The sequence below is a fragment of the Ursus maritimus genome, unplaced genomic scaffold, assembly GCF_017311325.1.
Source record: "Ursus maritimus isolate PB19 unplaced genomic scaffold, ASM1731132v1 scaffold_25, whole genome shotgun sequence".
Classification (NCBI taxonomy): Eukaryota; Metazoa; Chordata; class Mammalia; order Carnivora; family Ursidae; genus Ursus; species Ursus maritimus.
In genome coordinates, this window is record NW_024425008.1 from 12556001 (window position 1) to 12581640 (window position 25640).

Below are 25640 nucleotides of genomic sequence, written 5' to 3' on the forward strand. Positions count from 1 at the left end.
GAGAGGGAACACAGCAGGGGAGAGGGAGAGGAAGAAGCAGGCTCCCAGCGGAGGAGCCCGATGTGGGACTCGATCCCGAAACGCCAGGATCACGCCCTGAGCCGAAGGCAGACGCTTAACGACTGCGCTACCCAGGCGCCCCCCCTACCTCCAATTTTAATTGTTTATTGATCCCAATAATTATTTTCCGGGCCACATTTCATTTTCTAAATGGTTATTGCTAGTTATTTTGCTTTTGAAATTGTTTGGAACAAAAGAATGTTCTTTGAAATGGTGGTGCAGAAGTGCTGGCGTGCATATTTTATGAAAGCTGTGATTATCCAAAATGGTGAAATGTAACAGTCGTCCTTTTCTCTTTCGTATGGCTGAGAAATGATGAGAATAGATAGTTTTCCATTGCAACTAGGATGAGCATTTGTGGAATTTACTCCTTCCATCCCCTGCTGCTGCACCTCAGCATTTATCTTCTGTCATGTACAAAATTCACAGCACAGAACTTTTGTTCATAGTGAACATGGGGGAGTTAGACAGTAGCAAACATTTTCAACTCCTTAGAAACTGTAACTTTAAAATATCGCAAATAAAAGAGCAAGGATAAAAGACTGCATCCCTAGTAAATGATGGGATTTGTCTCTAGTTACACTTTGTTTTGTCCAAAACAGATCCAAATAAAATTATTCAGCCTCCCTTCCCAATAATATAATTTGAGACACTGAACTATCCTAAAGGTTGCTTTTAACGGGCATTCTGAAATTTTCTCTGGGGCAAAACCAGTAAATCTTCTGTTTAAGGTTGCTGATTTCATGAAGCTTTTTAAACTGCGTTCTACTTCCCACTGGTTTTCAATTTATTTTCAGTATGCTTCAGTATTTGTGGAGGTTTTAATCCCTTTCAAGTTGAAATGCGATTATTATAGTGCAGGAGAAGGCAGTGCTTGGACATGGCTGACAGTACAAGTGCTTACTTGCTGCAACTAATTTTCATCAGTATGGATCCTTGTATCTGAATCCAACATCAACAGCCAGTATCAGTCATGGGGAACTATAGCAGAGTTCTCTCCAAACCATTTTAGCAACTAGAGATGTTGGCTGAGATTACGTTCTTCCTGCTGCCTCCTGAAAGGTGAATGCTTTTTCTAATCATCTTGTGATTTAATTATCAGATCCTCTCTTTGTATTTTCTCTCTTCTTGTTTTGACTAAGCCCTACTGACTTTGAAGAAACAATGCAAAACGTTATGTCCACATTCAGTCCAATCAAAGTCTGTGACATGCATATTTTCTTGTTTATTTTGGTTATATATTTTAAGATTTTTACAAATATTTAGAATATTTTAAAACCCTGCTTAAAGTTAAAAGTAATTCTTTTGTAGTCTGACTCTAATGGTTTACTTAAAACGTATTTGAGAAAGAGTTTGGTTTTACTTCCAATTGCTCAATTGATGTTTCAGAATTTCTAAATCATCTATATTTGCTTTTACTCTTAAATGTGCTGTCAAATTATAAAATCAAACGACCATACCAAGTGCCAACAATATGTTTTCTAGAAATAAAATAATTCACAAAAATAAACCACTGTAGGAAAGATACTTCACAAATAAGTGTTTTGTGAGGTTTAAGTTTCACTAAAAAAGGTAAAAATTGAGATAATTCTAATGCTAAAACCTAGTTTTGGGAAGGAGTGTTTAATTCACGTGTTGAAACATAGGTGTATGGGTTACCTGTTAAATTTCAAAGTTTAGTTTACTTTCAGTCCTGCCACAGGTATATTCCGGTGGCCATAAATCTAAAAATAAAATTATTGCCAAGCCTTTCACTTAAATATGCAATTAAAATGTTTTTCTTTGGGCAATTATTTTTTGGAAGAATAAAATACCAGTGTAAAATTTAAATTGAGCCAACTGGTTTTATAGAGTTCCATGTCATAAGATATATTTGAAAAGCTTAAGTAGTATTGCTTAATAATGGAGTAAGTTGGCTAGAAAGGAAGTAAGCTAGATCATTGTTTCTATGAAAACTCAAGCATAAATTGGGGGTCATTGTTGGAGATATTGTAGAATGTATTTTTTCCCTGGAGGGGGGTTGGGCCAGATTTTCTCAGAGATTCCTTCTAACTCTGAAAGTCTAAGAGTTTAGTAAACTTCAGACTAATACTTTATGGAATTTACCTTAACAGTTTCAGAATGGGAGGCATTTTGGGGATGTTTAATCATTATTCTGGAAATATATCCTGAGTTGGGGCAATAGAGGAAAAATTCCTTTTCATTGTCATTAAAGGCATGTTGACGGTAGAGGGGAAAAAATGAGCTCCTGTAGCTCTGTAAATGCTTTATAAAAGCAGTTATCCATTTCAGGTTTCTCTTCTGTTTCTGCTGATCTTCAAGGCCTTTTAAATAGAATGCGAGGATCATTTCCTGTCATTATTGGGTTTTGGAGTTTGACCTTCCCCCAAAAATGACTGTCCTGTGATAACTGGCCATGTGTGGTGACCAGTACCCTGTAGGATCTAGATGATGATCAGTGGTGAAGATTTTCCCATTTTCATTCCAGAAGAAAAACCTTGTGATCAGAACGCTTTTTTGGGGGGGGGGAGTGCCACCTGCACAGCCTCCCACTGTCCCCCAGCATCCATCCAGTTGAAAAGGAAATCACTGTTTCCATGGCTGCCGTTGTTTCCCTGGCTGCCAGTGCCTGCCAAGGGTCCATGAAGCATGTTAGACCGTCAGGAAGGGGTCGTGTTGACCCTAGGTAAGTTGTGATCTGGTGGATTGTTTCCGACCAGTGGAAGGTGACCCTCAGCCAAACTATGATGTAAGAAAGGTTATTTTTTATACCATTCACCCTGGTTCCCATATTTTTTCCTCCCCGGTCACCCAGTGACAGCTTTCATCTTTAGACGTTCAGAGTCTTGATTTAGTATTCTTAACACACCCTCTCCTCCAGCTTGCTTTCTGGAAAGGATGTGTTATTAATATGCTAATGCAAATTTAAGTTAATGTCTGATCTCTCAGGGATATATGTATTTCAAACCTTTCTTCTTGTGCAATGATAGCATCAGCAGACAGCAGACATATTTGGGGGCCCCTGTGGAAACTGTGTCACAGTAAGCTGTCTCCCAGCCTGCCTTCTCTTAAGGTCTTAACAACCTCTAGTCTCATCTCCAGCATGCCCCCATACCTCTTTCTGTCATTCATTTATTCAATATATTTGCTCTGTTTACTCAATATAGGAAATACCTGTGGAGCACCACTGTGTGTCATGTACTAGGCTAGGCCCAGGGCATACCACAGTGAGCTAAAGAAGGCACAGTCCCTACCGTAAGGGACTTTAGAGTCTACTGAGAGGGTGGGACAATCATGTAATTGCATAGATAAATGTCAAGTTATAACTATGGTAAATGCTACAAAGGTGGCGGGGAACAGAGTGCTGTGTGTATACAGTAGGGGATTCGACTGAGCCAGAAGGTCCAGGACACCCTCCCTGAGAGAGTTTGGCTGAGTGGGGGTTAATGAGACAAAAGGAATGACAGGATATATTGGTTGCCCAGGATAGCCATAATATACCAAACCTTGGATTGCTGAAAACATCACACATTTATTGTTTCACAGTTCTGGAGACTAGAAGTCTAAAATCAAGATGTCAGAAGGCCCATGCCCCCAGTGGTTCTAGGGGAGAATCCTTCCTTGCCTCTTCTCGCTTCTGGTATTTGCTGGCCATCCTCAGTGTCCCTTGGCTTGTAGACGTGCCACTCAAGGTTGTCTTCTCCCTTTGTGCCTTCACATCATCTTCGCTCTGTATATGTCTGTCTCTGTGTCCAAACTGCTCCTTTGGAATAAGAATGTTAGTCATTTTGGGTTGGGACCCACTCTAATGACCTCTTTGTAACGTGATTACTTCTGCAGAGACCCTGTCTTCAATGAGGTCACATTCTGGGGTACTGGGGGTTGAGACTTTAGCATATCTTTCTGGGGGCCACAATTCAACCCATAACAGAATAAAGAATAGAAGAGTAGGGGCGCCTGGGTGGCGCAGTCGTTAAGCGTCTGCCTTCAGCTCAGGGCGTGATCCTAGCGTTCCGGGATCGAGTCCCACATCGGGCTTCTCTGCTGGGAGCCTGCTTCTTCCTCTCCCACTCCCCCTGCTTGTGTTCCCTCTCTCGCTGGCTGTCTCTCTGTCAAATAAATAAAATCTTAAAAAAAAAAAAAAAGAATAGAAGAGTAGAGTCTTCTAGGCAAGGGAGACAGAACACACCAAGGTCCTTGGGCAGGAGGAAGCATGGCCTGTGTGGTGTGGAGAGTGAGTGGGGAAGTGTGGTGTGAGAAGAAGCTGGAAAGGAAGTGAGATGAGTTGTAGGCCTACAAAATCCCTGTAGGGATTTTGGTCATAATGTAAAAGCATCGGTCAATAATGTTACTGGGGGATTTCAGNAGGAATAAGGCATGATCAGATTGGCACTTTGAAAAAAATCACCCTGGCTACCATGTGCAGAATGGGGTGAAGCAAGAACGGATGTAGATGTATGAGTGAAGAAGGTATATAATAGAGGAGGTGAGAGAGGAAGAGGCACAGAGGGCCTTGGGCATAGAAAGTCAAATCAGTGAGCCTCGATGATAGATCAGACGTGGCATGGAGAAGGAAATGGTCAGGGGTGATTCGTTCCTGGATTTCCAACTCCTTTGCTGAATGCGTGTAGGGGGCACTGAGGAAGAGCCTGGTTGGGGGGCAAAATTGCAGGGTGTTTGTGGACATGCGGGGCTTAGAGTGCACTGTGTAGAACTGTCAGGCATCTGTAGGTCTGGAACTGAGAGGAAAGGTCCCAGCTGAAATGAAAGTCCAAGTCATTGGCATGTGGGTGATATTGAAAGTTTTTTTTTTCTTTCTTAATGGGAGTGGCAGCTGAGGGAGAAAGAACATTTGAGTGAGAGAAGGGTCATTGAATGCACACAGCAGGAGAAGACAGAATAAAAAAGGTGGCCCTAGGTAGAAGAGGAGACATTTTCTCACTTAGCAGGACTCTTGGGGATTTTCCCTCTCTGGCTTTCCTGCGTGACAAGGCAAAGTGGACTCCCCCCTCCTGTCACAGATAGTCCTCAGCCCTGGGCTGATGCTACAGGCCGGGGCAGGTGTTTTCTACTCCCATGTTTGATAGAGTCTAATCTGACAGCTGCTATAAATACAGGAGGAACTGAAGGCCATGTCTTGAGTAATTCAGTTTTGGTAATCTATCAGTAAATCACAAGATACGTCACAGGATCAAAATAGATGATCATTTCCACTTTTAAAAATAAAACTTTGGATTTTCAGTCACTTCAAGGCACACCTTTTCCATTTTTCTTCTGAGGCAGTAAAGAAAAAAGTTAAATAATTTTTTTTTAATACCATGGTGTAGGCAAGTCCAACCCAGAACAAAGTCCATCTAGTCCTCTCTCTCCATCTGGGCGATGATTCATTTTGTTCTATTCATCCTTTCTGGCTCCTTTTGGTTTTTAAATTCTGAATTCCATTGGTCCTTAATATCAGACTTTCTGGGATGCCTGTATGTTTTCTTGTTCTTATGTGTCCCATTCTGCATTTCCTATATTCGACTTTGTGACCCAGGTATGCATTCATGGGCTGGCCTTCAGCTGTGCCTGCCTGGGCGTGTTGAAATTGCTGATAAGAAAGAGGGAGCCCCAGTCAGTTGGCAGCGCGGGAACACTCTGGTTCATACTGGTATAAGTGGGCTTAGGATTTCCATGAAAGTCTTCCTTTTTTGTAATTTTATTTTTGTCTTTTAAAAAAATTGCATAAACATTTCCCGAAGATATTCTTATTATAAAGGATTTTTTAAAATACAGAAGTATTTAAAGCAAGATGTAAAAAAAAAATTATTTTCCCAACATTCTCCCTATCAATTCCATTTGCTGTTTCCTAAGTAGGATTTGCACCTTTAATACGCTTTTGCCGTCTTTCTCTTGCCCCTCCTCCTTCCCTCTTATTTAATCACTGCAAAGGATTCCATACTATAAATGTGTCGTTATGTAATCAATTTTGTACTGGTGTTTTTCTTGGCTGTAATTGATAATGCTGCAGCAGTGTTATCCGTGCATTTTTCTCCTATGTGAATGCATTTCTTTAGGTTAGACTCAAAGAAGGGGTATCCTGGGCATTTAAATTTTTGGAAAATGTCTCACCCCACCCATCTCTAACCATGCTACTCGGGATCTCCCTGTTCTGGTTTGACTAGTCTTCCTAGCTTCAGGAATTAGGTGCCCAGGGTGCGGGGCGGGGTGGGGGGTTGGGGGGGTGGGGGGGGTGTTGGGTGGGCGACGTGGCAACCACTGCTGGCATATTCCCATTTCCTCAGAGAACCAAGAAAGTTGGCGAATGTGGCAAAAGCAAAGGATCTCAAGAGAAGCGCCAACACCTATGTTCTGGAGAGCAGAAATCTAAAATTCCGGGCTTTGAAGGAGAACACAGCACCTGCTCTGCCCTCTCAGTTTGTTTCAATGGAAATTAACTTCTTCTAAGGCTTTACCCAAGTAATAGAAATTTTGTATATTCTAGAGTTGGCCTTGATTTTTCTAAACCTGACACCAGAACTAGAAACAGCAAAACAAGATGAATTGATTTGACTAAAAAGAAATTTATAAAAACTTTCTGAAGGCAAGACAAACCAACATAAGCAAAATTTTAAGGTAAGAAAAACCTGAGACAATATATTTAATATATTTATGTAATATATAATAGGCCTACGTAAGAGCCCATATACATACATATAAAGAATTCTTACAATCAGAAAAAGACAAACTCTCCAATAGGAACATGGGCAAGAGGTCATGAGTAAGCAATTTATCAAAGAGAAAATACGAGGAACTATAAATCTTTAAATATAAATTGGCATAATACTTCTGGAGCTCATCAGCTTTAGATATTAAACCATGTATATTAAAAGTGTTTTTACTCCATTTTGATGTAGGAAAGACTTTAGGATTCGAAGCTGACAGCCAAGAAAGAATTCTTGAGACATCTTTGGTGCAAACAGATGATTTCATTAAAGCCCCGGGACAGGACCCGGGGGCAGAAAGAGCTGCAATGGGGTCATGAGGAGTGGTGGATTATATACTTTCAAGTTGGGAGTGGGTTAGGGATAGCATAAGTCTCTAAGGAATTTTGGAAGCAAGGTTTCCAGGACCTTGAGGGGCCTAGCTATTGTTGGGAAAAGGTCACTTATTACTGCCTAGTAAAACCTGAGTCATGAGACCCTTCAGATGTGTATCAGTGGGCCATACACTTGGGGGATGATTGCCAACACGTATCTCGCGGGGTTTAGAGATAAAGGAAGTTTCCAAAAGAATTTTTATATGTTAAAGTAGACTTACAGGGTCCTGGGGGGCAGGGAGGGGGTTTTCGGGCTAGGATTGCCTTTTGCCCTTAGCAAAGTGTCAACATCGAGGCAGTTGAGTCCCGAGAGGAATGTCCCTCTGCCTGTTTCAAGGACTTGTCGGTGGGCTGTGGGTAGTAGGGAAATTTAATAATTTTTCTTCTGCCTTTGCTTCCCACATCACCTTTGACCCAGAAATTCCACTTAGAATTTATCCTAAGGAGATAATGATGGATGTGCACAGTAGTTTAATTTATAGATATTAATTTCAGGCTTATTTATAATATTTTAAAAGTGGGATATAATCTACCAGAGAGAAGTGATGCATGAGTCATGGTACAATAAAATAATTGTAGTGGGGTCATAGAATGTCATTGATGTTGTAGAAATGATTAGCAGGCAAAGATCCTCATGGTATACTGTTAAATGAAAAAAATCAAACTCTGAAGCATCATGCACGTTGTGGTGCCCCTACTTTGTGTTCCCTAAAATATACTTATTCGTGGCGGAAAAGGCCAAAACTTTAATAGTAGTTATCGGGTTGGGGGGATTATGACTGATTTTCATTTTATTATTTTTGCTTGTCTATAGTTCTTATGTATTTCATGTATTAGGAAAAATTATTTTTGAGGAATTTTGTATTTTTTCATGTACCATTTCTTTAAAAAAAAAGATTTTATTTGTTTATTTGAGAGAGAGAGAGAGAGCATGAGTAGGGGGAGGGGCAGAGGAGAGACAGACTCCCTGCTGAGTAGGGAGCCCAATGCGGAACTGGATCCCACAACCCTGAGATCATGACCTGAGCTGAAGGCAGATGCTTAACTGACTGAGCCACTCAGGTGCCCCTCAAGTACTATTTCTAATTCATTGATCTGTCTTCATCTCTTTATACCTACATATTAAAACATTACCCTCTTTTGTAGAGTCTCCCATTTTGGTGTTACTTTCTGGGAACGTTTAGTGATAGAGGTGCTAAGTCTTGCCTTAAAAATAAGAAAGAACAGGGACACCTGGGTGACTCGGTTAAATGTCTGGCTTAGGTCATGATCTCAGGGTCATAGATCGAGCCCTGTTTTGGGCTCTGTGCTGGGTGTGAATTCTCTCTCTCCCTCTCCTGCACGTGTGCTCTCCCTTTCTCTCTCTCTCAAAAACAAAAATGAAAGAACAGACTTAGAGGTAAGAAAATAAAATACCTCAAACTTTTGTAATAAAATTTTATTATGATTTAGGACATGAGACACACTGTCTAATAAGTGGCTCACAAACACACCCCTAGAAATACTTTTTGAGAATATTTCTGGCTCAGTTTTAGTGACGCGTGGGTAAGTAGTAGGGTAGATACTCAGGAATAAAACAAATACTAAAGCTACTGTTTTAACTCCTCCAAATATTTATGGATTATATAGTGAATTAAGAATAATCAGAAGGGGGAATGAAACATGAGAGACTATGGACTATGAGAAACAAACTGAGGGCTTCAGAGGGGAGGGGGGTGGGGGAATGGGATAGGCCGGTGATGGGTAGTAAGGAGGGCACATATTGCATGGTGCACTGGGTGTTATACGCAACTAATGAATCATCGAGCCTTACATCGGAAACCGGGGATGTACTGTATGGTGACTAACATAATATAATAAAAAATCATTATTAAATTAAAAAAAAAAAGAAAAATGTTACCACTTTCAGTTGTGAACACTTCTTAAACTGGGAATTAGTTCACTCATGCAGTTTATTTATTTTTAACAATTTTATTTATTTATTTGACAGGGAGCGCACAAGCAGGGGGAGCAGCAGACAGAGGGAGAGGAAGAAGGAGGCTTCCTGCTGAGCAAGGAGCCCAATGTGGGGCTTGAACCCAGGACCCTGGGATCATGACCAGAGCCAAAGGCAGATCCTTAACCAACTGAGCCACCCAGGTGCCCTTCATGCAGTTTATTGTTAATTCACTTGATTTTATTTTTAATTCACCTTATTTTACTCAAAATGTTTTTTCTGCAAATTAAAATAGAATGCTCCTTTCGTAATGATATTTCTCAGATACCCTGAACGTGACGATTTGCTTCACGCCTGATTCTCATCTTTGATCGTAGCTGCCGAACATGTTTCCAGTGAAGACGGATTTGCCTAGTCAGGTCTTCCGAAGAAAAAGTGCCATACCCGTATAGATGAACGGTCCGTTTCGATTAGTTTATCACCTTGCGCTTGGTGAAGTTAATGGATATTTCAGATAACTAAGCACAGGAGAATGTTGGATACTCACTTATTCCTTCATTCAACAAGCTTTTATTTATTATCATTTTTTAGATTTTTATTTTTATTTTAGAAAGAGAGAGCATGCATGAGCGTGTGGGGGGGAGGGTGGGTGGTGGAGGGACAGAGGGAGAGGGAGAGTCTTAAGCAGACTCCGTGCTGAGCATGGAGCCTGTCGTGGGGCTCAGTCCCATGACTCTGATATCATGATCTGAGCCTCAACCAGGAGCGAGAGTCTTAACTGACTGGGCCACCCGGGTGCCCCCAACAAGCTTCTGTATGGCACCTGCTGTGTGCCAGGCACCATGAAGCTGCCCACCCCCTTTCCTTTCTTCCTTCATGCCTACCGCGTGCTGAGCACAGTGTAGACGATGACAAGACGACTTGGAGAGAGGCAAACTTGCAGTCAGGCAGAGACAAAGACGTGTGTGTAGCTGCATGGGAGAAGTTATGCTGGAGAACAGTGGAGGGGAAAAGAATACAATCAGAAATGGATTATAGAGGGGAGGAGTCTTGCTGACTCATGAAAGATGAGGAAATGCTCATCATGAAGGGACTTCATCATTCTGCCAGCAACATGAGAGACAGAGGACAGAAGCACTGGACTGGGGCCGGGGGACCATGTGAGTGACGGATGATAGGACCCTAGACAAAGGGAATAGCAGTGAAGGAAGAGAGACAAGAACAGACATAATATGTAAGAGAGAGACAGGAACACTGTCTTGATGCCTGGCTTTGAGATCTGAAAGAAATAAAAGGGGCAGCGGAGACTCCTGAGTCAGGAAGCCTTGGAAGTCACCTGGGAGGGTGGATATTGGCACTGTCCCAGGACAGGCTTGGTAGGGAAGAACAAACAGCTGGAGACACCTGCAAGCCTCTGGCTGAGTGTATATAGGTCTGAGGGCTGGGAAGAGGGGCCAGGGGAGTCTGGACCAGAAATCGATTTGAGAGGCATCTGTACCTAAGAGGCACACTTAAATGACAGCTGGAAAAAAGCCTGTTTTAGACCCTTAGATGCTCATTTTAATAAGTTAGTATGTTGACAGAGCCACTCTCTTTTCCATTATTTCGAATTATTTATCCCATAAAGGAATATCGCCCACAGCAGATAATCACAGTGCTGCAACTTTGAATTATATCACCGGGGGAGTTTGAAAATGTAGAGTCCTGGATCCCACCCCCAGGGGCTGATTCAGTAGGTAGGTGAGGCAGAGACATGTAATGTTCACCAGACGTCCACCTCTCAGCCCCGGCAGTGGCGGGGGTGGGGGGCGGGGGGGGTGTCATGTGACAGGTTCTGGCCAATGCATTGTGAGTAGATGTGCCAGATGTCACCTTGACTGTCTTCCCCACCTGCCACATCGCCAGCAAGAGGCCTGGTCTCCCTAGTGGAGCTACAGGAGAGAAGCAGCCTGCCTTCCTGAACCCCTGCTTCACATGTGTTTCCCTGGGGGACACTCAGAACCCCAGTGGACTTTGCGTGAGTGAGAAGTAAACCTTTCAAGGTTAAGTCACTGAGCTTTTCGGGTGTGTCCATTGCAGCAGCCTAGCCTCGCCAATCCTGACCAATACAGCCTGCCTTTCTGGGCGACCCAGAAGCCAGTTTATAAACATACTCTCTCGGTGATCCTGCTGCCGTGGGCCACTGACCACACTTCGTGATCAGTGACCAGAATCGCCTTTTGTGATAGCCTGGGTCTCGTGGGTACCTTAGAATTTTCTTTAACGTTAGACCTTCCACGAAGGAGGCTTGGCTAGCAAATGGTGTGCCCTCCGTTCAGAAATGTGAACGGCATATGTCATTGAGGGAAGCATGGTTCATTGGTATAATTAACGTGTCGATCAGGTTGTTGAGCATTCGCTACGTCCCAGGCACAGTATTCAGTGCTTTACCCTTGCGAGGTATGATTGCACACAGGTAGGAAGTGGTAGGGCGGGATTGAACCCGGTTTTAATTCCAAACTTGTGCTTTTTTTTTTTTTTTTAGTAATCGCTACACCCAACATGGGGCTCGAATTCATGACCCCAAGATCAAGAGTCGCATGCTCTACAGACTGAGCCGCCAGCTGCCCCTAATTTCAAACTTGTGCTTTGATTCCTATGCTCTTGTTTGCAAATTTTACTCCCCTAATGTTTTAGAGCTGGGGTCCTACCGTTGAGGGTGACCTTAGTGTCCCCACCAAAACAACTTGCGAAGGTTGTGGTAATACTAAAGGTCGTGTAATATTAAACAGTAAAAATCTTCTTGAACTTATTTTACAATTTTCAGCTAAGCATTTTCAGGCTTTGAGGACAGCTATCTAGCATACTTCCAACTTTCTTAGCAATAAGTGAAGATGTTCTATTTCTAAGGGCTGTGAAGGAAATTTGCTGTAGAGTTACAATTCTGTCTCTGGAGATCCCAGACTAATGCATTTGCATATCAATAAACCAAACTGATAGCACAAATTACTTGTAATAAAACCCTTCGCAGGTTTCTATGCATTGACCATATGTCAAAAACTCTACAAAATAATCTCTACAGAGAAAAACAAATATTGTATGATCTCACTTCTATGTGGAATCTAAAAGTGCCACACTCCTAGAAATGGAAAGTAGATAGTACATGCTTCCAGGGCGTGGGAGGGTGGGGGTGGGGGAAATGACATGTGGGTCAGAGGGTATAAACTTTCAGTTGTAAGATGAATAGATCCTAGGGATCTAATATACAGCATGGTGACTGTAGTTTACAATACTGTATTGTGTACTTGAAAGTTGGAGAGAGAGTGGATAAGATCCACTTGTTCTCACCACACACCTCTCAAAAAGCTAATTATGTGGGGTGATGAACTGTATTGTGGTCAACATTTCACAATATATACATACATGTATCAAGTCGTCACGCTGTACACCTTGAATGTGATACCCTGCTATGTGTCCCTTATCTTTCAGTAAAGCTAGAAACAGTCTGTGTAGTGCATCCTCTCTTGATTCTCAACGGCTCAGTGTTCTTGTCTACTTGAAAACAGGACTGTCTCTTCTTGAGATGCTGGGCTTAAATTAGGCCCAGGCTTCTCCCCATCATATAACCGTGCCCTTGCTGCCTCTCCTGGACAGGCCAACTCACAGACACAGAACAGGTGTGACCCGCTCAGGACCAGAGTTCAGTGGGTGGCAATGCAGGACTTGCGAGTGTTCAACAACAGTAGCACGTGACAACCACGGTAGCAAAAATACTTCAAACTTCTCAGTGAAAGGACCTGTTGTCCCAACAGACCATGGATGTGCCTTTTTTTTTTTTTAAGATTTTATTTATTTTTGAGAGAGAGAAAAAGAGAGTGTGAGCACGAGCTAAGGGGGAGGGGCGATGAACTGTATTCACCGGGAGGGAGAAGCCGACTCCCCACTGAGCAGGGAGCCCAATACAGGACTCGATCCCACGATCCTGGAATCATGACCTGAGCGGAAGGCGATCCTGGAATCATGACCTGAGCAGAAGGCAGATGCTTAACTGACTGAGCCACCCAGGCACCCCAGGGCTATGCTTCTTAAACTCTGTTAAATGTCAAACCATTTGATAGAGTCAAATGTTGATGAGCATTCAAAAGGGCTTTTTCTTACCAAATAGAAAACCTTGTTGCAAAATCTTATCTACAGTCTACAACGGTTCATAATTTTGTCAGAAACCTTAACGAAAATGTTGTCTGGGTTTATTTTTCTCTTTCACTTCCCCTCAGAAACGGGTAGCATGGAGGGAGACGTTACCCCGGGATACCATGCCTGGGAAAGTGATTTACCCTGTTGTGGCCAAAAAGGTTGGTTGGTTGGTTGATATAATTTAATGCCAAGTCTCAGAGCAGTTGAAAATTAGAATGATTACAGGCAAGCTCATGAAATGTCTCCAAGCATGATTTGCTCAGGTCCCATTTTCAAACAAAGGAGCCTGGAAGAAAAATGTCCCTGCAGTTCCAGAGCCCCCCCATCCAAGAACCCATGCCTCGCCTGCCGTAGGGAGCCACGGAGGAAGGAACTTACCCTGGGTGGGAAGTTCACTGAACATGCTGCGCTGACTATCTGAAAATTACTTGTTCCAAAGCCCTTCAGAAACCAGTTACCCTATTAGCTTGGCTTCCGAACAGTTACCTACCTGCAGCAAAAAGTAATTACAACTGTCAGCCAGCAAATAATTGCTCCAGTGTCTAAATGAATGGGGAAACTTCTCTGGAAGAAATTACTGTTCCTCAATGAGTCAGCCCAGCCATCGTCTCTGGTTTGGTTGCTGACAAATTGGGCCATCTGCCCACACCAGCGAGGGAAGGTGAAAGGGATGAGGGAGCTTTAATTGGTGGAAACAGGCAGCTCAGGGTCTATGCAAAGCTTATCACCGGAAGGGCTCTTCTGAGCTGTGCGAAACCTTTCCTGAAGACACAGACACGCTAGGCGAGTTTCAGGTCCGGAGATTTGGCCACTGGCTGCATCATAAAACCTTTGAAGCTCTGACTTTTCCTTTCATTCTTTGCCAGTGCTCACTAAATATACAAGGGTGTCCAGTAGACAGGAATCCCTGTGCCCACAGCTGGGTAATTATGTCAAGTGTTGTCACAGTAGACCTTTTGCAAAGGAATGAACGGGACGGGTTTGGCAAGGGCAGGGAGTCAGTTTGTAAAAAGAAAAAATTCCAGTAAATTGCAACAAGGCCTTTCCAATAAGACACAAAGGCCCCAGGTGCTCAGGACTCCTAAAGCACCCCACTTTCACCTCCTGAAAAGCCAGCCCTACTTTCTTCGGACCCCCCCCCCCCAACTAACAGCTGGAAGAAGTGGGAGACAGCAGAGCCTCCTGTGGACTGGGAGAAGAGGGGGGTTCTGGCCAAGCCATGCCCTGAGCCCGCAGCACCATCTTGGGTCAGCTCCTGGATTTTTCAGGCCCCCGTTTTGTCACGTGTGAAATGCAAGGAGTGATTACTGTCCAGGGCTCTCTTGCTTGGAAATCCTTCTCTAGATTTGGGGCACAGTTGGGCCGTGTGCTCTGGACACGGGCAGAATGCTGCAGGCAGCCTGCTTTAGGGACGAGGGTTTTGAGGAACTCTCGGGAGCTTAACTGAAAGGTTTTTAAAAGGCTCCTGTGTGCAGAGGACCAAAGGGCATGGTTAAGCCCTGTGGGAACTTACAGATAAATTGCTGCCAGTTCAGGAGTGGGGAGATTGTCAGGTAGGGGCCTGGCTCCGTGGTGACTCTGTGCCTACAGGCTGGGACCTTGTGCTAGTGACCAGACTTGCCTGACCTTGACAGTATCCATTATCCTCTGCAAAAGAAGATGAAGCGGAGACAGTAGACTGGTGAGCAGGGGGAGCCCCACCTGCTGACCCCCACCCCCCACTTCCTGCCTGGTCTTCCATCTCAGTCACACCTCATCTGACAGCTCATGCTTGCCTGCATACATACAGACCATCGTGTGGTTACCTCGCTGTGCACCCACCTGTCTTTTGTTCTCTCTTCAGCTCCAAGTTTAATATTAATATTGACTCATAATATTAAACACCTAACTTACCTGCGGACGCATTTACACATTAGAGACCAATGCTATCGGTTTAAAATGTGTTGCTAAGAGGACATGAATTCTTCCCTAAATAATTATGCCTGGGGTTAGTTGCATAAGACACAGTAACTAAGCAAATACCAGAGATAATTATTTGCTGATTATTAATTCAGTGTATTTTCTCTCTCCACCTTAGATTTACTTTACCGTCATATCTTTGAGAAATGTTAATGAAAGATGTAGATTTAACGTGCATTAAAGATGTCATTTGACTTTTACTGCATGGCTTAAAACTGCTTATCAGCTATCATGCTTTTATAAATAATTTTTGATGCAAAGATTAGAGAAAGAATTCACCTGTTTTTTACATAGCATTTTGTTCGAAATATTTTGCCCGCAAATTCTTACCTCTGACCCTATAATCCCCCACCCCCTTAGATATGTTTTGTTTTGAACATCACATTCCACATTCATTCTGTAAGCATTCAAGTGCTGCTCTTTGCTGAGCCCTGGGCCCAGCACCTAAGTGCTATAGAAATTGAGGGTAAGCACTTGAATGTTTTCTGTTTTTATTTCCCTTGGACAGCTCGTCCTTTTTCAAGATTTTAAACTCTAGGCAGGCAACTCTCCAACTGACATTTCCAGCCCCGTAGACCTCCAGGCCCACATCCCCACGCAGGTATTCTCTGCCATCTAAGACCAAACCCTTCCTCTGGGCTGCTCTGAGTCTGGGAGGCGTCTTTGGCTGGGCCTGGAAGTGTGTGGGGGGAGAGGGCGGGGGAGGTGTTCTAGGTTGAAGAGCGGCAGACAGAGAATTGGGAATAAAAGCGGTGTGGTGGCGCCACCGTCAGGCTCCTGTAAGCACTACAGGCAGGGGGAGAAAGAACCAAAGCAGTCAAACCTTGCGTTGGGTGGATGAAACAGTGGGATGACGTCAGTGTCAGAATGGACTGGAAGGAGACTGGAGGTAGGGGGACCAGCCGGGAGGATGCTTTAATGTTGCAAGTATAGTGTAACGATAGTATTGATTCAAATGACAGACCATTTCGATCCTTTTGGAGGAAGAGAAGGTCATGGGCCCTTTCAGAATAAAACAAAAGCTCTGGGTCTTCTCCCCAGAAAAATAAGCATACGTGTACAAAGGATTACGTGTAATTTGGGGGGGGGTGTCATGGGTCCCAGTGGGTGATGAAACAGGTGGATTTGGGATCCGCAAAGGAGACAGGGATAGCTCAGGGTAGAGGGTGGAAGTCAGTAGGGAGACTTGGAAAAGGAAGGAGTTCAAGGAAGAAGGGAACAGGCTATGTAGAAATGTGGAGGTGTGCTTTGGGCAGCGCACATGTGTCTGGAGCTGTGTGAGGAGAGGCCCGGCAGTGCGGCTGGAGGGGGAGACCTGAGTCATTTAATCTGACTGCATGAGGTTTCCTTTTGAGGGGCGCCTGGCTGATTCAGTCAGTGGAGAGGGGATTCGTGATCTCAGGGTTGTAAGTTTGAGCCCCACGTTGGGTGAGGAGGTTACTTAAAAAAATCTTGAAAAAAAAAAGAATTTTCCTTTTGAGAATAAATGAGCTCTTTGAGTTAACAAAAAAGCGGAAAGCATTCAAGTATTTCCCAATATAAATAATGGGAGCCATAAATATGCCAGTAATATTCCTAGAGGAGTTTGGGATTGCTGTCATAAAAACCCATACATAAAGAAACAGACACTAGATAAATTCCAAGTAAATCGTTTCATTAATAGTCATTATAAAACTTAAAAATTAAGCATAAGTTATAAGAATGAAGATCAGGAGAGAAGCTGACCATTTAAAATTATAGTTATTAAAGTAAGCTGCAGGTGAGCAGATACATCAAGATGTCTAGACTTGGAGAGCCTGGTGGCTCAGTCGGTTAAGCGACTGCCTTCGGCTCAGGTCATGATCCCAGGGTCCTGGGATCGAGTCTGGCATTGGGCTCCCTGCTCAGAGGGGACCCTGCTTCTCCCTCTCCTGCTCCCTCTGCTTGTGCTCTCTCTCTCTGTCAGATAAATAAAATCCTTAAAAAAATGTCTAGACTTATCAAAATCATTTTATGGTGTCTCTATGCTGCAAGGGGAGCAGTGGAAGTCAAAACACTATGTCCCTCCTGTTCCAGATTCCCTGCCTACACCACCCGGAGCTGGCAGCTGACAGAGTGGCGCCTTTTGACCCCATAAGCTGCAGTCGAATGGGAGCTCTTTGTGGTCTGATCTCCTGGGAGCCGATGTGTAGAAGTAGACTGCTCTCCCCGAAGAGATAAGGGGAAACAACATGGTTAGTTTCCAAAATACCCAGGGCCTTGGTCCTGCTCACAGGAACTCATAACTCTGACATTTGGGTTTGGGGGTTCCCAGTTCTCCCGACGGGGGCCAAAGTAACACACCTCTTCCAGAGACTAAGGTGGGGCACAGCCCTGAATCTTCCCTCAGTCACCCTTCCCAAAGGGTCCGGGGCCATTGGACAGGCCATACAGAGCCTCGCGCGGGTCCGGGCTGGGACTGGCCACCCTGTACCCATGAGGCACCATGGAAGTGAGCACTGGTCGTGACTTTCTCAGAACCTACACCCTCTATTCACTCTAACTGATGCTAGGTCTCTGCATCCAGCTTCTTCGGATAACCTGAAAGCCGACGCTGTGCGATGAATGATCTAGGCATTTCTGGAGACAGTGATTGATTTATCAAGGTAACTGTCTGTGGTAGTTTTGGAGGCCCCAGATAACCTTGACTCCGCAGGGGCTACGTAGCGTGGGGCCCACTTGGAAGGTATGGCATAACAAGCCCGAAAGCCCTCCACTCCCCGGAACTGGCGTCTGTGGCTTATGTATTTTCGCAGCGCTCGTCTCTTACCAGAAAACACCAAATGGCAGGAGAGGTGACTCCAGCCAAGGATCCAGTGTCTGGTCCTATTAGTGGATGAACCATATTTCTGGGTGAACCATGACCCTGTGTAGCCTTCCCTGATGTGGGTAATGAAGATGCTGAGATCCACACCATCCCTTGTCGTTGAAGAAGGGTCAGACAGTAAATCCATGAGGTCTTTAGAAGTGTTATTTACAATAAGAGTTGAAACAAAAGAAGTTTTTCCCCCCCTTGGTCCCCCAAAAGCAAATTCTCCAGAACTGCCTTGGTCTGTTCAGCCAGAGGAACCAGGGCTGGCTTGGTGGGGACCTGTCCTGGGTGAGGGGCTTATTCAGGCCTCAGCGAAGGGATGGGTTTAAATCAAGGAAGAATCATGTAGACAGGGTTAAGAGCCAGAGAAGCCATCCTGAGGATCAGGTCAGAGGGTCAGGAAGGCTGTAGGCAGGGACCAGTTTGGGGGACAAGAAGTGAAAGGTCAGACCAGACAGATGCTTTGTATGACAGATGACCTGGGAGGCAGTGGTGTTGGAGGGGGGGACCTGTCTTAACAAGGGGGTGACCATAGGGGTGAGGGCAGATTGGCCAACTAAGATATGCCAGAACAGACTGACCAGGAAAATTCTAGAAAAACAAGGTTCTGTGATATTTTCCATACAGAAATGAAATCCCTAAAATTAGAGTTTGGTGTCTCCTCTTGCTGTGAGTATTTTGTATAACTTTGCAAAAGCCTGGTAAGTGCTGATGAGTTACATGGCTGCCCCCTCGTCCCCACCACAGGCTTCCTTCTGGTGGTGCTCTGTGTGGTCTGATCTCAAGTGGCCCGAGTAGCCGAGGGGCTACCCAGCCCCTGGGGCGTTAGCAGTGCAGTGTCCTGTCCTCAGACCGATTTTTTTCTGTGAAGATAACAAGCGTTTCCTTCTTGCCTTCCTCCTTACCTTTGAATGGTAAATCCCTTGTGCCAGACAAAACCTTCCCTCTCTGTTGGCACAGCTGAAATAACTGTCGATTTTGGGTCACAGGGCAGAGGGGGTTGAGCGAGCGGCAGGAAGCTGTGAGTTACCGGGCCAGCCCCCTTGCTGGTGCAGAATCTGGATTCCCACCGAGCCCATCAGCTGCTTCTGTCGCCTTCCCCTCACTCCCTGCTGCTCTTCTAGCCCTTCTGTGATTGTGGGAGCCCTTCAGCGAGGCCCCCTGGACCCTTTCTTTCCCTCAGCCTCACCTCCCTGTGAGTCTTCCAGCAGGGACCGTGTTCTACATGGAATGCCCCTCCTGGAAATGACATGGGGTTTCTAGGAGATTAGGAAAGTCCTGAGCAACTGTGCCAGGCATCTCGTCGCAGCTTAGCGAAAGAAACATGGAAAGAAATCAGACACATGGACGCCTTTAAGCCTCGGTGCAGAGCGCCACCATCACTTCTGGCGGTTCTAAAAGTTTGTAGGATGACGTGACACGGCAGGTTTTCAAATCTCGGCTGCCTCTTGCTAATACGCTGGATCCTAGAGATTCTTGCTTTGAACTCTGTGGACAAAGATGGTTCACCGTGACTTTTACAGTTACTCAAGGGCAGGGGACCGGATTTTCCTGAGCATTCTGACTCCGAAAGATTCACTTCTGGAAGGTTTCTCACAAGTCTACCAGCCTGGCACGGTGTCTCTGGCTGGCATATTAGAGATGCTAATTCAGCCTTCTCTCTTTATTACATGATTCTGTTTCAAAGCAAAACTCCCCAGTACTGTTCCAGTGATTGCTTAGAGCCTCATGTCATGTTATATAAAGTTTTACAGTAATTGAAAAACTAATGAATAGCACCCCAGGCAGTAAATAAATCACAAAGTTCATTAATTCAAAGCACCGAGCATCAATTTGTAGGGCACTACAGCGCAATGTAAAATCACATTACCTACAGTGTAAGAGTGGGAAAGCGGGAATTAATTTTATTTTAATTTTTAATGCACTTTTGACGGCTTGAAAAAGATGCTGAGCATTAACATAATTTAATATATACCCTGGCATTTATTAGACCACTGATTCATGAACAAATTAAGCACCGTGTGTTTTTTAAGTATTAAAGATTCAGGAGTGATAATTAACTTGAATGTCACAGAGGAACCCACTCTCAGCATATTCTGCAAAATCCTCCCATAGATCGTGCAGCCCATATGCTGTAGGGGGTGGAAGATGGCAGTCAGCCGCTTGATCGTCTGAACAGAGGTCGCAAGGTTTTATGGTTTCATTTGTTCTCATCAGTCCGTTTGCAATACGTGTGGGAATGGTGAAAAATCAGGCGACGCATTTGCCCCCTCGACTCTACCATCCAGTCTCACGGGAAGAAGATTTGTTTCTCAGGTTAAGGCCAATCACGCTCGGAGGTTCTGTCGGGGACACGAGCATCACTGATGATGCAGAATCAGGAACTACACCGGGCGTGTTGCTCAGTCTGAACAAGGGTCACCAACATGTGACCTCTCACCGCTGAGGTCTTTGAATTTGAGGGACCTGACTCAAATTGTGATTCTTTTAATGCAAAACCGAATTCAAAATAAGCAGCAAGTTGGGGGGGATTTTTCAGTAAAAGGAAGGAGACGTCACTCTAGGGGCCGAGTTCATTCATAAACCAATCAAGAATTAAAGCCACATACTGGATACTGTTGTGTTCGTTTTTTCCTAGTGGTAAAATGGGCGTTAGCTGAGGAATTCCATTCGGTTGGTACTGAAATGGCACATACGATTTCAAGTCGCTAGAAAAAGAATTTGTTATCTTTGAAATTGGTCAGTGTGTTTGTTTAAGGGCCTTTTGGCTCAAATTATCTATTTTATCTGGCTACACTGATCAAATTAACAGAGGATTGCCAAGTATCCACGAAGCACATCCATAAATTCTACTGGGTAATTACTATTTACTTAGGTTCATAATTTCCCTGCAAATGAATAACTTCCACTCAAGACTGTAATCCGCCTCACGTCGTGGTCTCTCTGCTGGCGTACCCTGCAGAGCCACTTCGGCTCACAGGCTGCAACTATTTATGCAAGGAATTAGTAATCAGAAGTTGAACTGTGTTTAAATGATCTTCAAGAAATAAGTTTGGGGCTGAACTGTCCTTTGGAAAATAACATTTTCCACACTTATCCGGATGAGTACTGAAAAAGGTATGGAATTGTCGAATCACTGTTTTGTGCACCTGAATATAACATTGTATGTCCACTATACTGCAATAATAACACTTTTTCAAAAAAGAAAATAACTAGGGGCATCTGGGTGGCTCAGTCGGTTAAGTGTCTGCTTTCGGCTCAGGTCATGATCTCAGAGTCCTGGGAATCGAGCCCCAAGTCGGGCTCCCTGCTCAGTGGGGAGCCTGCTTGTCCCTCTCCCTCTGCCCTATGCCCCCCATCATGCTCTCTTTCTCTCTCTCAAATAAATAAATAAATAATTTTTAAAAATGAAAAAGAAAATAACTTTTTTCTTCCTTCTATGAAGGTGAAAATATTCATTATGTATTATTCATAAAAATATAAAGCTGAATGTATATATTTCCCCCAACTCCACTACTCAGATGTTACCTTGTTTACTTTGGCATGCATAAACTTTGTTTTTCAAATATGCATATATATGTGGTCACACTAAGCCTATTGTTTTACAGCCATTTAAGAAACATGTCATGTATGGGGCACCTGGGTGGCTCAGTCAGTTGGGCATCTGACCTCTGGTTTTGGTGCAGGTCAGGATCTTAGGGTTGTGAGATCGAGCCCTGCATAGGGCTCTGTGCTCAGCAGGGAGTATGCTTGGGATTCTCTCTCTCCGTCTCCCTCTCCCTCTGCTCCTCCCCTTCCTTGCATACGTGTGGGAGCACTCGGACACTCTCTCTCAAATAAATAAGTCTTGAAAAAAAAAAGAAACATGTCGTGTATCATGACAGCTTTCCATGTTAACACCTATAAATCAATTTTATCACTTTTAAGTCTGCGTGATATTTTACTATATGGACCTTCAGGTTGTTTCTGACTTTTCATTATTTGTTATGGACCAAATTCTGTTTCCCCAAAATTCGTACGTTGAAGCTCTAATTCTCAAGGTGACTGTATTTGGAGACGGAGCTTTAAAGAGGTAAGGAAGGGTAAATGAGGTAACAAGTGTGGGGCCTTCATTCAAAATGACTGGTGTCCTTATAGGAGAGGAAGAAACGCCAGAGCAAAGGTCATGTGAGGATGCAGGAGAAGACGGCTGCTGTCTGCAAGTCGAAGAGGGAGGCCTGGGAGAAACTGACCCTGCCAGCACCTTGACCTTGGAGTTCTCGCTTCCAGAACTGTGAGAAAATAAACTGCTACTGTTTCGGCCACCAGCCTGCTGCATTCTGGCAGAGCAGCCTGAGCTGACTACTACGCTATTACAAACGTAATAGATGCACACTTAAGATAAATTCCTAGAAAAGGACTTGCTCGTCCAAAAGCACTCCCTTCACCTTCCCCTCTTCCCCTCGACTTGCCTGTAATTTTTTTTTCTCCTTTGACTTTTTTATACATATTACCAAATTCCCATGCAGAAGATTTCTACCTAGGTATCTTCCCACCACCACTGTATCATGTCTGCTTTCTGCACACATTGGTAGTTTCCATCTTTTTAAATCTTCACTATTGTTTATGGTCGTGAAACTTGCATTTCTTTGACAATTAATAAGAAGGACATGTTTCCACAGGATTATTTGCATACCTTTTTTTGTGAAATGCATTTTCATTTCATTTGCCTGTTTTAGGGGGAGAGTCATTTGTCTTATTTGTATATAACAGCTTTTTAATCTGTCTTAAGGATATGAATTCAGATGATCTAGTTCGTTTTTTTTTAAAGATTTTATTTATTTAGTTCTTTATTTTAAAGATTTTATTTATTTATTTGAGAGAGAGAGAGCACAAGCAGGGGGAAAAGCTAGAGAGAGAGGGAGAAGCAGGCTTCCTGCTGAGCAGGGAGCCAGACGTGGGGCTCAATCCCTGGGATCATGGGATCAAGGACCCTGGGATCATGACCTGAGCTGAAGGCAGACGCTTCACCAACTGAGTCACCCAGGCGCCTGAGCTTTTATTTTTTTAAGTAACCTCAGTATCCAACGTGGGGCTCGAATTTATAATGCCGAGATCAAGAGTCCCACTCTCTACCGACTGAGCCAGCCAGATGTCCCTGGGTGATCTAGTTTTTTTTTTTTTTAATGTGTTGCTTCATGTTTTATATTTGTTTTCAAGAGTTGTCTGCAGTTCAGAAGTTTTAAACTTCAGTCTAGAAAATCTTTCAACATGTTTTTAGAATTTCTAGCTTTGATGTCCTGTTTAGAAGGATATTATTTGCCCAAAGATTTTAAAAATTCTTCTATTTTCTTCTCAATGTTGCATGTTTTTTTTAACTATTTAATTTTTGATCCAACTATCGCTTATTTGCTATTAAGGAGAACTAGTGATATAATTTTTCTTCCAAACTAAAATTTATTTCAAGATCATTTATTGAATAATCCACACTCCATTCACTGATTAGAAATACCCTGCTTACGAGAGACCAGATTCTGTTTCTATAATCTCTATGGTGTTTTATTATGGCCACTGAGTTCTAAACCAGTGCCATGCCATTCAAATTACTATGGATTATTATATCAATATGTTTCACATCGGGTAGGGCAAATTTACTTGACTATTTTATTTTATTTTTTTTTAAAGATTTTTTATTTATTTATTTGACAGAGAGAGACAGCCAGCGAGAGAGGGAACACAAGCAGGGGAGTGGGAGAGGAAGAAGCAGGCTCCCAGCGGAGGAGCCTGACGTGGGGCTCGATCCCGTAACGCCGGGATCACGCCCTGAGCCGAAGGCAGACGCTTAACCGCTGTGCCACCCAGGAGCCCCTACTTGACTATTTTAATTTAAACGGTGTTCTCAACTCTTACTACAAGGTTATAAACCACAGTTTGTGATGAAGAAGGGTGCTGGTATCACCAATTGAGCCTTTCATTTTGTCTCTGCGGCACCCATACTGAAAAGATCTCTCTTCCATTGGCCCATCACACCGTCTTATGAACATTACCTGCTAATGTGTGTTTCCCCTTCTGGATCATGAGATCCTTGCAGGCATCTTAGGTGAGGTTCTCATCACTTAGAGATGATATTTTATCACCAGTGTAAAGCACAGCACTTAGCAAGCATTTGGAAGGTGTTCATGCTTTTTATTTTTTTTAATAAAAAATAAGGAGCTATTTTTTGCTCTCCATCTATTTATTTATTTAGAAGATTTTATTTATTTAATTGTCAGAGAGAGACAGAGCATAAGTAGGGGGAGCGGCAGGCAGAGCAGGCAGAGGGAGAAGCAGGCTCCCCACTGAGCAGGGAGACTGACATGCAGGACTCAATCCCATGACCCTGAGATCATGACCTGAGCCAAAGTCAGACGCTTAACTGACTGAGCCACCCAGGTGCCCCTGTTCTCCATCTTTTTTTTTTTGGTATCTTTTTCATTTATTTTAGTTGATTTTTTTTTTTGCATTGATGTATCATTTCATCATTAACCCCAAATTCTTGGATCAATTAATCCAAAATTCTTATGACTTGTTTTCAACACAAACATCTGTTTGTAAGTTGTTTGTAAAATTCTGATTTAAATTAGACCATCTTGGGGCACCTGGCTGGCTCAGTCGATGCAGCATGTGACTCTTGATCTCAGGATCATGAGTTCAAGCCCCACATTGGGCATGGGGCCTACTTTAAAAAACAATAATAAAAATAAGTAAATAAATAAATCGCCTTTGTTTAGTAAGCCTATCTTTGGTGATCCCATTCCAATAGATGTTATTAAACTCATACTATATTCTGTAGAAGAATCAATCACATGCTCTTGTAGATGGGCTCCTGCCGCCAGTGTCCAAGGAGATCGAATGAGGAAGGAAATGTTTATTATATTACATTTTGGTCAGGGCTGAAACATGGCTAGCCCTGTGTCTTATCTTACTTCTGGCAATGGCTTTTCATGGTCTTGTTTTCTACCACAGTAAATAAAGGAGAATCCAATCTCCTCTCACGTTCCTAGGTGAGCAATCCGGCTTGCTTTGAGAAAGGGAGCAGTGCAGACTAAAGAGGCAGGGGGATGGATCCAGGCGTGAGTGGGCACGTGCGTGTGTGTGTAAAGAAGTTAAAAGGAAGAATGTACACAATTGTACTTTTTTTTTTTTTTAAAGATCTTAAGTAATCTCCATGCCCAATGTGGGGCTTGAACTCACAACCCCGAAACCAAGAGTCGCATGCTCCACGGACTTAGCCAGCCAGGTGCCCCTACAATTGTACTTCTTGGATGGCAACAGTGGTGTCTATGTTGGGTACTTTCACTCCTGTACCAAACATTGAAAATTAACTAAAAATTTCAAAGGCTAGAACCCTAAGAACTAAGTGATAAAAGAAATTGGAAAAATAGGGGCACCTCGGTGGCTCGGTGGATTAAGTGTCTGTCTGTGGTGGCTTGGGTCTTGATCACAGAGTCCTGGGTCCCTCGGCGGGAAGCCTGCTTCTCCCTCTCCATATGCCACTCCCCCTCCTTGTGCCCTCTCGCTATCTCTTTCTCAAATAAACAAATTTTTAGAAAAACTTTTAAAAAAGAAACTGGAAAAATAAATAT

General features: G+C 43.6%; 1 long non-coding RNA gene across 6 annotated transcripts in view; it reads left to right on the forward strand.

Moving 5' to 3' along the window:
- The window catches only part of LOC103670312, a 43965-nt gene that overhangs the window by 11974 nt on the left and 6351 nt on the right, over nucleotides 1-25640 (forward strand). For 2 of the 6 annotated variants that reach the window (XR_570538.1, XR_005837649.1), the window contains exons 1-2: nucleotides 6317-6675; nucleotides 22174-22396. This is a non-coding gene — a long non-coding RNA (uncharacterized LOC103670312). Of the gene's footprint in view, nucleotides 1-6316; nucleotides 6676-9214; nucleotides 9278-9398; nucleotides 9534-17261; nucleotides 17420-22173; nucleotides 22397-25640 lie in introns of those variants that run through there. The other 4 variants (XR_570537.2, XR_570543.2, XR_005837650.1 and 1 more) reach the window with 4 other exon arrangements.